The following is an 11,510-nucleotide window of genomic DNA, read 5'->3' as shown; positions in this document are numbered from 1 at the left end:
TGAGAAATGGATGACTGTTTTCTTTGACAAAACATTGTTCTTTATTAATGAATGATTAGATTATTGTAATCTAATTAATTATCTCTATAGTAGAGATGATATGGTAGTGTTAACTGTTTAGAATATAACGATGCTTAAAACCTAAAAGGTTGCAAGGTAGTGACTAATCCCAACTGAGTTGTGATAACTCTAAAAAATAAATTACGAGTTGGTCATAGATGGATGCTTTGGATCGTTAGATCCGGATCCAATGCCTTCTTGTTAAGATTGTATAGAGGCAAAATGTTTGAATCTTTATTCTTTTGGAAAGGAAGAAAGAATCACAAAGTTGTTGAGGTTAATTCGCTTAGATGTTAGTGGCATTTGTCCACAACATAATACTACTCATGTTGTATGACATTCACCAAAGATCGCTCTCGGTTGGACTATCGTTTATTTTGAATAAACACAAGTCCGAATACTTTGCAAAAGGTTTCAAAGAATTCAAGAATGTAAGTTGATGAGTAAGATGTCTAAAGTATTTACCTCCTTAGATTTGATCCAAGGAAAGGTAACACTTTAGAACAGTTTCCTTGAAAGATATCAAGGAAAGAAGCATCATAAGATAATAGATTTCTCCATTAGGAGAAGAACAAACTTGAATAAGATTTAGTTTGTTGGATGTTATCAATTACCCATATATAGGATATATACTTCTAAGACAATATGATTGTCAATTAGAAGATCTTCCAAAATTTTCATGACTCCATAGTATGTAGTTAGAAAGAAAGATAAGTCTTAATCGTGTTAAGATTTGGGGTTGTATGCTAATTAGCAATATTTGTTTGAGAATTGTCTTGTGGATATCCTTAAATTAACCTTTGGATATCACTTCTATAAACCAACTAACAAATGTTGTTCTGTTGTGTAGTTTATTGTAATCCTACAATATAATTTGCCTAAGCGCAAATGAAAGAGAGAGAGAACTCAAAGAATGGATTCTTTGAGAGACAAGATGGTAATCAACAAATACAACAACCTAGTTCCTACATCACAAGCTCCAAGGTAGTCGAGAAGGATTTATAAACTGTCTCAGTTGAATGGTTTGAACTTTATGACTATGTCATAGAGTTACACCTCTTAAATCGAAAGAAATAAGAATGAAAATCCTTATGACTACATTAAGTGTACATACGACATATACTCAAGGAAATGGTAAAGTACCATTTGACTTGAAATAGTGAAACCTTTAATAGCTAATTGGTAGCTTAAGGTGACTACAATAAAAAAGATTGGTCGACTTGGAAGAAACCATCTTTGACGTAGTCTTGGTTTCAATTAATTCAAAGATTGCTAGCTACAACTAAATGGTGATTCAATGTTTGGACATAGTATGGGTTTCCGAAACCATTATTAAGATAGTCTTGATAATATATGTCTAAAACTATGAATCACAAGACATGTAAGTTGTAGAGATCCATCCATCATGAATCTTAGCAAGCTAGTGGGAGCTATAAGCGTCTTATGAGAGAAAGATCAAATCGTTTGATTTCTCATAAAGATGTAAATGAATCTTTTGTTTACTAGGTTTACAAAAGATTAGTGGGAGTTAATCATGTTCCTAAATTTGAATATATATATATATATATATAGATATATATATATATATATATGCACATATATGATATATTAATTTTGGAAATCAAAAGAATACTTCTTCGTTAATGTTATGACTTTAAACATTCTATAACGATAGAATGTATATGGGAGACATAATCTATAAACATGGGATGGAAATCTATAATGATAGATTTCAGGATATAATTGGATTATATCAAGCCCTAGTGATAGACAAAAGATGCTAGGAAGTTTCTCATATGATGATAAACTTCAATCAGAAGAACAACTCTAGTGAGACTAGGAGGTTACTCTTCTCAAAGGGAACGTACCCTTTTGACTCCTAAAGAAACATAATGCGTAAATACTTTATGTATACGCAGAAAGGTGATTTATGTATTTCATATTGTATGAAAAACTTTGATATGAGTTGTACCAAGATCGGTACAAGACGATATCAATGCAAGCTCAGGATCAGAACCATGGCAACTGTCAAGTGAATCCTTAAGTATTTGACAAATAATAAAGGATGGATTCCTCAAGAATGAGGAAGAATTAGAGTAACGTAATGGAAGCATAAATGTATTAGATTATGAATCTAATCCATCATTGGATGTTTCTTCATTATGAATGAAGAGATAATCAGATATCTCTTTATTATGACTAAAGAGATATTTGGATTGAAACATTAAAAGTAATGACTTTAGTGTGTTCCATTGTGAATGCAAAATATATTGCCATATAGATAGAAGCTTACATAAATGTTGTTTGGATGAGAAAGTTCATTCATGAACTCTCTATTCGGTTCCAACCAAAAAGTGTCTCTAGTGTATTGACACTACGACACTAATGGGGCGATAGCTCATGCCAGGGAATCAAGGTCTCATCATGATCCGAACTCAAATGAGAGACTAAACCACATGATTAAGAATCATGTATAATGGTGACGTCGTTATTCTCAAGGTTGTTTCTATGGATAACATATAGATATCCATTGTCTAGGCTTACTACTCAGCCATTTTTCAAATGAGTACAAAGAGGTATCGTCATTGATGAGCTGATTGGCTCTAGTGCAAGTGGGAGATTGTTGGAAATGTGCCTTAAAACCAATCATATGATGATACTTTATGGACATTTCACATGTTAAACTAATATAGTTTAATTTAAAAAGCAAAGATTATTGTTTGAAGCCGTCTTATATAAATGTTATACGCTTAAATGATAAGTCCAAGGAATATGTAATTGGGCAAATGCGATCTAAAGAAGTTAGATTCATGAGACCATTCTCTTTCGTATACATATCCTAAACGTTCCTGATCATAGGATTGCCAATTGGGCATTGACAGTCCGTTGAGATCAGTACGTGCTATGTCTTCTCTTACGGAGAGTGATTGGTCTCGAGTCATTGGTGTGACTGACACCAAGACTGTTGGAAATGTGCCCTAAAACCAATCATATAATGATACTTTACGGACATTTCACATGTTAAACTAATCTAGTTTAATATCAAGGGCAAAGATTATTGTTTAAGCCGTCTCATATAAATGTTATATGCTTAAACGATAAGTGCAAGGAATATGTGATTGGGAGAATGCGATCTAAAGAAGTTAGATTCATGAGACCATTCTTTCGTAGACACATCCTAAACATTCCTGATCATAGGATTGCCAATTGGGCATTGACAGTCCGTTAAGATCAGTACGTGCTGTGTCTTCTCTCAGGAAGAGTGACTAGTCTCGATTCATTGGTGTGTGTGACATCAAGACAAGTACGTAGGTGCTCAATAGAGAATGAGTTCACTGAACACAATCAACGAAGAGTTCTCATATTCATGTCACATGAGAACTCATGGTTGGGATAATGCAAAGTAGTCCTTTAACCTGAGGCATCATAATTGTCTTGTGGTTAGGTACTTGATCTTTGATTATGTCAAAGTCACCCCATCCGCGGGTGTCCACGGTATCGTCGGGGTTAAGCCACTTAACCATGGAGGTAAGTGAATGTGCAACAAGGGATCTCTAACCTTCAAACCGTTTGGGGGAGAATACTCTATGATATAATTAAGAATCTCTGGCCAGAGTATGAATGAGATTTAGGAAGTCGTTCCAAATCACATTCAAGGTAATCATATAAGCACACGAATCACATTGGATAGTAGACATGAATAAACTATCAAACCAAACAATGTGGTCAAGAGTATTGTATTAGAGAAAGACCGTATTGCATTTGTAATCCTAAACTGAATAGGTTCTCCACCTCTTCTTATTAGCTTGGGTAACCATGATATGCTGCTAGGTGTCACTCATGGTTTGTGGAAGCCCTAAACGTGTATAATCACTAATGGGAGAATCGAAAGTAAGTTTCAATTCACAATTGATTTGAAATGGTTTTAATCGCCCACTGCCTCGCTAAAAGGAACCTAATGGATCGTACACCGTGTAAGGTGGAGATCGAAGAAACAATAGAGATGAGTAAGAATAATTAAATGGTTTAATTATTTATGGCAAGGATTAATTAATATGTTAATTAATCAAACGAATAAGTTCGTTAAAGACCTCGGGATAGTTTTGGACCTTAAGGCCCAATGGGCTTCGAACGTCAAGCCCATTGAATTAAGTTGTATGACAACTTAATGAATAATGATTCACAAAGGCCTAAAAAGCCCAATGAAACCCTATGGCCAGCCATTTAGAGGAAGGGTAGTGAACTTGCTTTAATTACAAGTTTGCCACTCCAATGAATAAAGGTATAAATATGACTTTATAGCCAAAATTCATTTAGGGTTTTCTTTTGGGGAAAGGATGAGAACATAAGCTCTCCTTTCTCTCTAAAGTGGCCGGGCTCCTTGGAGGGTTTAGCTAGCAATCCTACTACTCCAAGGTCACTCATTTCTTCTCCAATCTAACCTTGGTGAAGAGACTTAGAGGTTCTCAATTTTGGGAACTTGGAAAACCATTTCATCCATCCAAATCCATAGATCTAAGATGCAAGGAATGAAGGCCCCCTCTTTGGGTGATTAGCCTTTGCTTATGCAAAGAGGAATCTACAAAGGTATAATTTCTCAACTAACAAATGTTGTTTTAAGTTGAGTCAAGGTTCACCAATCTACTAGGCTTTGAATTTCATGGTTAATGTTTTGTTTTTAAGTGCATACAAGCATGATTCCGCCTTTTAGTTGTTAATTGCATGCTATAGATGTTGCTTAAATGAACATGTTTTTCACAAAATTTCCTTCAAAGACAAGTACGTAGGTGCTCAATAGAGAATGAGTTCACTGAACGCGATCAACAAGGAGTTCTCAAACTTATGTCACATGTGAACTCATGGTTGGGATAATGCAAAGTAGTCATTTGACATGAGGCATCATAGTTGTCTTGTGGTTAGGTCTTTGATCTTTGACTATGTCAAAGTCACTCCATCCGAGGGTGTCCATGACATAGTTGGGGTTAAGCCACTTAGCCATGGAGGCAAGTGAAGACGTAACAAGGGATCTCTAACCTTAAAACTGTTTGAGGGAGAATACTCTATGATATGATTAAGAATCTCTGGCTAGAGTATGAATGAGATTTAGGAAGTTGTTCCAAATCACATTCAAGGTAATCATATAAGTAAATGAATCACATTGGATAGTAGACATGAATAAACTATCAAACCCAAACAATGTGGTCAAAAGTATTGTATTAGAGAAAGACCGTATTGCATTGTAATACTAAACTGAATAAGTTCTCTACCTCTTCTGATTATCTTGGGTAACCATGACATACTGCTAGGTGTCACTCATGGTTTGTGGAAGCCCTAAACGTGTATAATCACTAAAGGGAGAATTGAAAGTAAGTTTCATTTCACAATCGATTTGAAAGAGTTATAATCGCCCACTGCCTCGCTATAAGGAACCTAATGGATCGTACACCGTGTAAGATTGAGATTGAAGAAACAACAGAGATGAGTAAGGATAATTAAATGGTTTAATTATTTATGGCTAGGATTAATTAATATGTTAATTAATCAAACGAATAAGTTCGTTATAGACCTCGGGTTAGTTTTAGGCTGCAAGGCCCAATGGGATTTGAATGTCAAGCCCATTAACTCAAGTTGTATGACAACTTGAAACCACAAAGGGCTTGAAAGCCCAATGAACCCTTAATGGCCGGCCATATAGAGAGGGGTAGTGAACTTAGCTTAATTGCAAGTTTGCCACTCCATTGTGAGGTGGTATAAAGGCAACTTTATAGCCATTTCATCCTTAAGGGTTTCTTTTGGAAAAAAGATGAGAACACAAGCTCCCTTTTTCTCTCTAAGAGGCCGGCCACCCTAGAGGATTTTAGCTAGCAATCTTACTTCCTCTAGGTCACTCATCTCTTCTTCAAGTCCTACCTTGGTGTGGAGACTTAGAGGTTCTCAACTTTGGGAACTTGGAGAATCCTTTCAACCATCCTCATCCAAGAAATCCATGGAGCTAAGAAGCAAGGAAGAAGGCCCTATCCTTGGGTGATTAGCCTTTGCTTATGCAAAGAGGAATCAACAAAGGTATAAAATTTCTCAACTCACTTTGTTCTTGAGTTGAGTCTTGGTTCACATAACTACTAGGCCTTGAATTTCATGGGTAATGTTTTGTTTTGAGTGCATACAAGCCTGATTCCGCCTTTGATTGTTAATTGCATGCCATAGATATTGCTCAAATGAACATGTTTTTCACAAAATTTCCTTCATGTATAGCATAGGGGCTGGACGTTTTTGGTGTTTAAGAGGTGCTAAACATGTGCTAAAATATGGAGAAATTAAAGTTAAGGCTTGGAAGGCAAGGAATTACACAAGAAAGAGGAATCCTAGTTGTAGAGGAACATTATCTTATCCTATCCTATCTTAGCTTATCTTATCTTATCCTATCTTATCCAACATTATCTTATCTTATCTGTAGCTGCAAGGAGGAATGCTAATCACATTCCAACATTTTCCACCTGTTTCCTAGAGTCCTAAAATAACTCAAAACCCCTAATCGTTATGAACTTATATTTGCAAGTAGTAAAAGTACTAGTCATGATTGAGTAAAGTAAATTCTTGGCAGGAGTATCTTGCATTTCATAGTTACGAATGCTTTGTCAATGCTTATGATTTTCACATAACTTAATGATCATCGAGATGTATCTCTTCAAGCTTTTCATAGTTAGGGAACTTGAGAAAAATAATTTGGTTACGTCGTTGAGTCCAATTCAATGAACTTAGGAAAATCTGAGAGTTAATTAGTGTTGTTCATAGTGAATTTGGGGCATTGTCATTCATGGTTTATAGGAAGAATAACTGGAAATCCATTTGTATGCATATGATTCATGTGTGGAGAAGAATCCTTTAGCTATCATTTCATCCATATTTCATTCACAACTTAATTTACTTGCAGCCATTTATTTTTGTTTTAATTAAATTCGTCCAAAATCCTCACAGTCACTGTTTTTTTGTTAGTTTCACGTAGTTTTCAGTTTTATAAGTTTAATTTGTGTTGATTAGTATCCCTTCTAATCTTCGGAATAAAACGATCCCTACTAAGGATCATTTCAACCAAAAGTGTAGCTTTGGAAATTCCTGTGTAAGAAATTCCCGCCTTTAGGAAAAACAAGATTGCTGCAATTGTCCTCCGATCTTCGAACAACCAGCATGTTCATTTCATTTTTAACAATAAATCTGCAACATATTAGGTACCAAACATTTGGTTTTGGGAAGTACAGAACACATTGAGCGACCAGACATATATCAGAAACTTTTCAAAAATGACTGGGACGAGACTTGATATTGCCAGAGTTAAAAGAATCAATAAATTGAGCCATTCTATTGAGTTCCATGGGTAGTCGATCAACTTGATTCTTCAAGTCCTTCTTCCTTTTTTAGGAACGTTTTGAGCACCTAGGTCGAATATAACCAAGTTCACCATAGTGATGACATGTGGGAAAAGATCTTGTCTTTGAAGAAGTACATACTATAGGAGTCATTAGCAATGATTCCTTCAAAATATGTGTGGTTGTGCCCATAGAACATGAACCACTTTCCACTAAACCAAGACCATTCTTGACACCACATAAACTTCCAGCACATAGCATTTTGTCAGATCATTTAGCATCAAGAATCAAACAAACCATTTTTTACATAGTCTCAACCAACATAGACGATAACTTCAAGTAGACCTCATGATACATTTCATTGTTGACTTTCAACACATGAACGTGATGTAACAAGTTTTCTTGAGAAATCATCAAATCTGGAACATGAGCTTCACAAGTAGCAATAAGATCGTCTCATTCATCTTCATCAACACACACAAAGCCCCATTCATTTAGAATCTTGACTTAAGCCTCAAGATAGACAACTTTTTCACTCAATTCCATTATGACTAGTCAAACAGACTCATTTTCAGTCTGCAGCACATAAACCATCTTGGTCAACCTAATATTATCTACTTGTACAACACAAGTCATATCAAAGAATGAGCCATACTTAAGACATAGCGTCTCATCAGCCAAGTCATCAGACTCATCCAACACAACAAATGCATCACCATTGGGAGACATCTCTTAAACTGAGGTAACAAAGGCAATGGCTTTCTCCTCATCATCTGATGACCTGTCAGAACAAACAAAATCTTCACTCTCGCTATCACACTAGGTAGCCATCATTGTTTTGTCATGTTTCTGATGCGGTTTATTGTTGTTTGCACACTTAACAGCCCGATGTCTAATACCACCCCAAGAGAAACAAGGACACTAGTAGAAGGCATGCCCATACGACTGATAATTCTTTCTTGTTTCCTACTAGCCATGGCTAATGTGACATCACCTGGGGATCAATCAAACTTTGTTTTTTCAATAGATTAGCCATCCATAATCCTTGGGGAGCCCTCAATTCAAAGATGAGGTAATCAACTGTAATTGAATCTTGTGCCTTCGAAAAGATTTGAAACGTTTCACACCATGCAGCATAGTCTGTTCCGTTAGATTCCACCAAATACCAGCAACTACTCTATGTATATCTAGAGCAAGGCTCTGATACCAATTGAAATTGGGTACTAGCAGGAATATCTTGCAAATAAAATTTAACTTTGTATAGTAAAGTAGTCAAACGAGCTAGTTAATTAGTTACAATTTAGTCAGTGACAAAAAATATAGTTGCGGGAGCAAAACCTAACCGACCATTATGTTCAACTAATCAAAGATTGCACAGATTAGTTTCACAACAATAATCCATAAGCTTGTACACATTTACATATCAATTCATTATGCAAACAACAATGACAAAGCAATTATGAATTAAAGCATGCTAGAATGACTAATCAAACTTAGTTCACTACAAGTTATCCTAGTCAACAACAATTCAATTCATTGCTCATAATATGCGGTGTAAAATTTGAAATCAACTGTACTGACTAGTCAAACATACTAGTCAACATAGTATAGATAGTTAGGTGCCCACAAGCATATAAACCAAGCAAACTTATAAAGCTAAAACAAGACAGTGTGATCTTCAGTTATGTTTTAGCCTTGATGCTCGAGTTATGTTTACTTGGTTAACAACGTGTCAATACTAGCAAACCCTACAACATTTACATCTAGCAATGGTTATTTGGTCATAAAACTGCAATGATTGTAAATCCAGAATGTGACTTCTTTATGAACACGCATGAGCATAATTCGCTATTCACATAACCCTGACTTGTCAAATATTCCTCAACCTAATTGAGAAAGTGTTCTGTTGTCTAGAACTATTTGAACCAGTCAATGGAAGTCCTTCTAGATCTTTCATGTAAATTTTCATATCTAGATCCTCATAGAGATACGCGGTTACCACGTCCATAAGTTGCATATTCAGTTTTTCAGAAACTACCAAACTGATTAGGTAGCGGAACGTTATTGTTGGAAGTATGCCCACAAAGCCACTCATTTGATGTAATAGCTTTTGGAATACTTAATGTATTAAACTTTTATATGTTTAATGAAGGGCAAAGCTTATTGTTAATCACTATTTATTGTATCTTGTGTTTAAGCAATAAGGGAATCCAAGGAATGTATTTGATCTAAGAGATAAGTGATTTAAGTAAGTTAGATTAACGAGACCTTTCTCTTATGTTCATTCCTAAAACATTCCTAGCCATAGGATTGCCAATTGGGCATTGACAATTCGCTAAGGTTAGTATGTGTTATGTCGACTCAAGCGCGAGTATGACAAGTCTCAAGTCATTTAGTGTTGGACACTAAGACAAACACATAGGTGCTCGAAAGAGTAATCGAGTACACTGAACAACGATCAAAAGAGAGTTCAAACATACATGTCATGTAAGAACTCGAAAGTTGCAATATGCAAAGTAGTCCTTTGACCTGAGGCATCATAGATGTCTAATGGTTAGGTCCTTGATCTTTGATCATGTTAAATGGCATTCCATTGGAGTGTCCACGGTATTGTTGGGATCAAGCTATCTAGTAATGTAGGCATATGAATGTACAACAAGGGATCTCTAACCTTCCATGGTGGAAGGAGAATACTCTAAGATATGATTCGGAAGTCTTTGGCCAAAGCGTATGAATATGACTTAGGAAGTTTGTTCCAAATCATATTCAATCGAATCATATAGAGAAGTATCACATTGGATAGTAGACATGAAACAAACTATCACTCAAACAATGTGATTAAGAGTATTGTATTAGAGAATGACCGTATTGCATTGTAATTGTAACTGGATAGGTTCTCCAACCACTTCTACTTAGCTTGGGTAACCATGATATGCTGCTAGGTGTCGCTCATGGTCTGTGGAAGCCTTGAAGATTGCAAACACTAATCAAAGGGAGAATTGAAATGTTGTTTCAATTCACAATCGATTGTTAAGAGTAACAATCGCCTACTACCTCGCTAATTGGAACCTAATGGATCGTACACCGAGTAAGGGTGAAAGTGAAGAAATATAAATGAGATGGATAAGCAATTAAATGGTTTAATTGAGAATGGTCAAGATTAATTAATTAGTTAATTAATTTTACGAAAGGTTCGTATTGGGCTTTTAAGTTGGTTTTGGGCTTCGGGGCTCAAAAGCGTTTTAGTCCACAAGGCCCATTATGTTCAAGTTGTATGACAACTAAAACAAAATGGGCAATTAGCCCAATAACAAAGGTAAGGCCGGCCATAAGGGTGAGGGTAGCAAACTTGGATTAATTATAAGTTTGCCACTCACTTGAAATGAAGTATAAAATCAACTTTATAGCTTTATTTCTTTTTAGGGTTTTTCTTGGTGAATTGAGGTGAAACACTTTCTCTCATTTTCTCTAAAGAGGCCGGCCACTTAGAGGGGATTTAGCTAGCAATCTTTTCTTCTCTAAGTCATCCATTTCATCTTCACACTTCATCCTTGGTGTGGAGACTTAGAGACATCAAGTATTTGATGTTTTGGAGAACAAATCCTCAAATCCTCAAAGAAGCAAAGGAGCACTAAAAGGAGGAAAATCACAAGGAAGATCCAAGGAGCAAGGAGGTGACTTGAAGGCCCTGCACTTGGGTCAATCCCTTGTGTAATCAAGGATGAGCTTCAAGGGTAAAGATGTTGGAAATGTGCCCTAAAACCAATCATGTGATGATACTTTACGGATATTTCACATGTTAAACTAATCTAGTTTAAATATAAAGGGCAAAGATTATTGTTTGAGCCGTCTCATATAAATGTTATATGCTTAAACGATAAGTCCAAGGAATATGTGATTGGAAGAATACGATATAAAGAAGTTAGATTCATGAGACCATTCTTTCGTAGACACATCCTAAACGTTCCTGATCATAGGATTGCCAATTGGGCATTGACAGTCCGTTAAGGTTAGTACGTCCTGTGTCTTCTCTCAGGGAGAGTGACTAGTCTCGAGTCATTGGTGTGTGTGACATCAAGACAAGTA

Source organism: Malus domestica, chromosome 02 (assembly GCF_042453785.1).
Source record: "Malus domestica chromosome 02, GDT2T_hap1".
Classification (NCBI taxonomy): domain Eukaryota; kingdom Viridiplantae; phylum Streptophyta; class Magnoliopsida; order Rosales; family Rosaceae; genus Malus; species Malus domestica.
Note: the sequence above shows the minus strand (reverse complement) of the source record.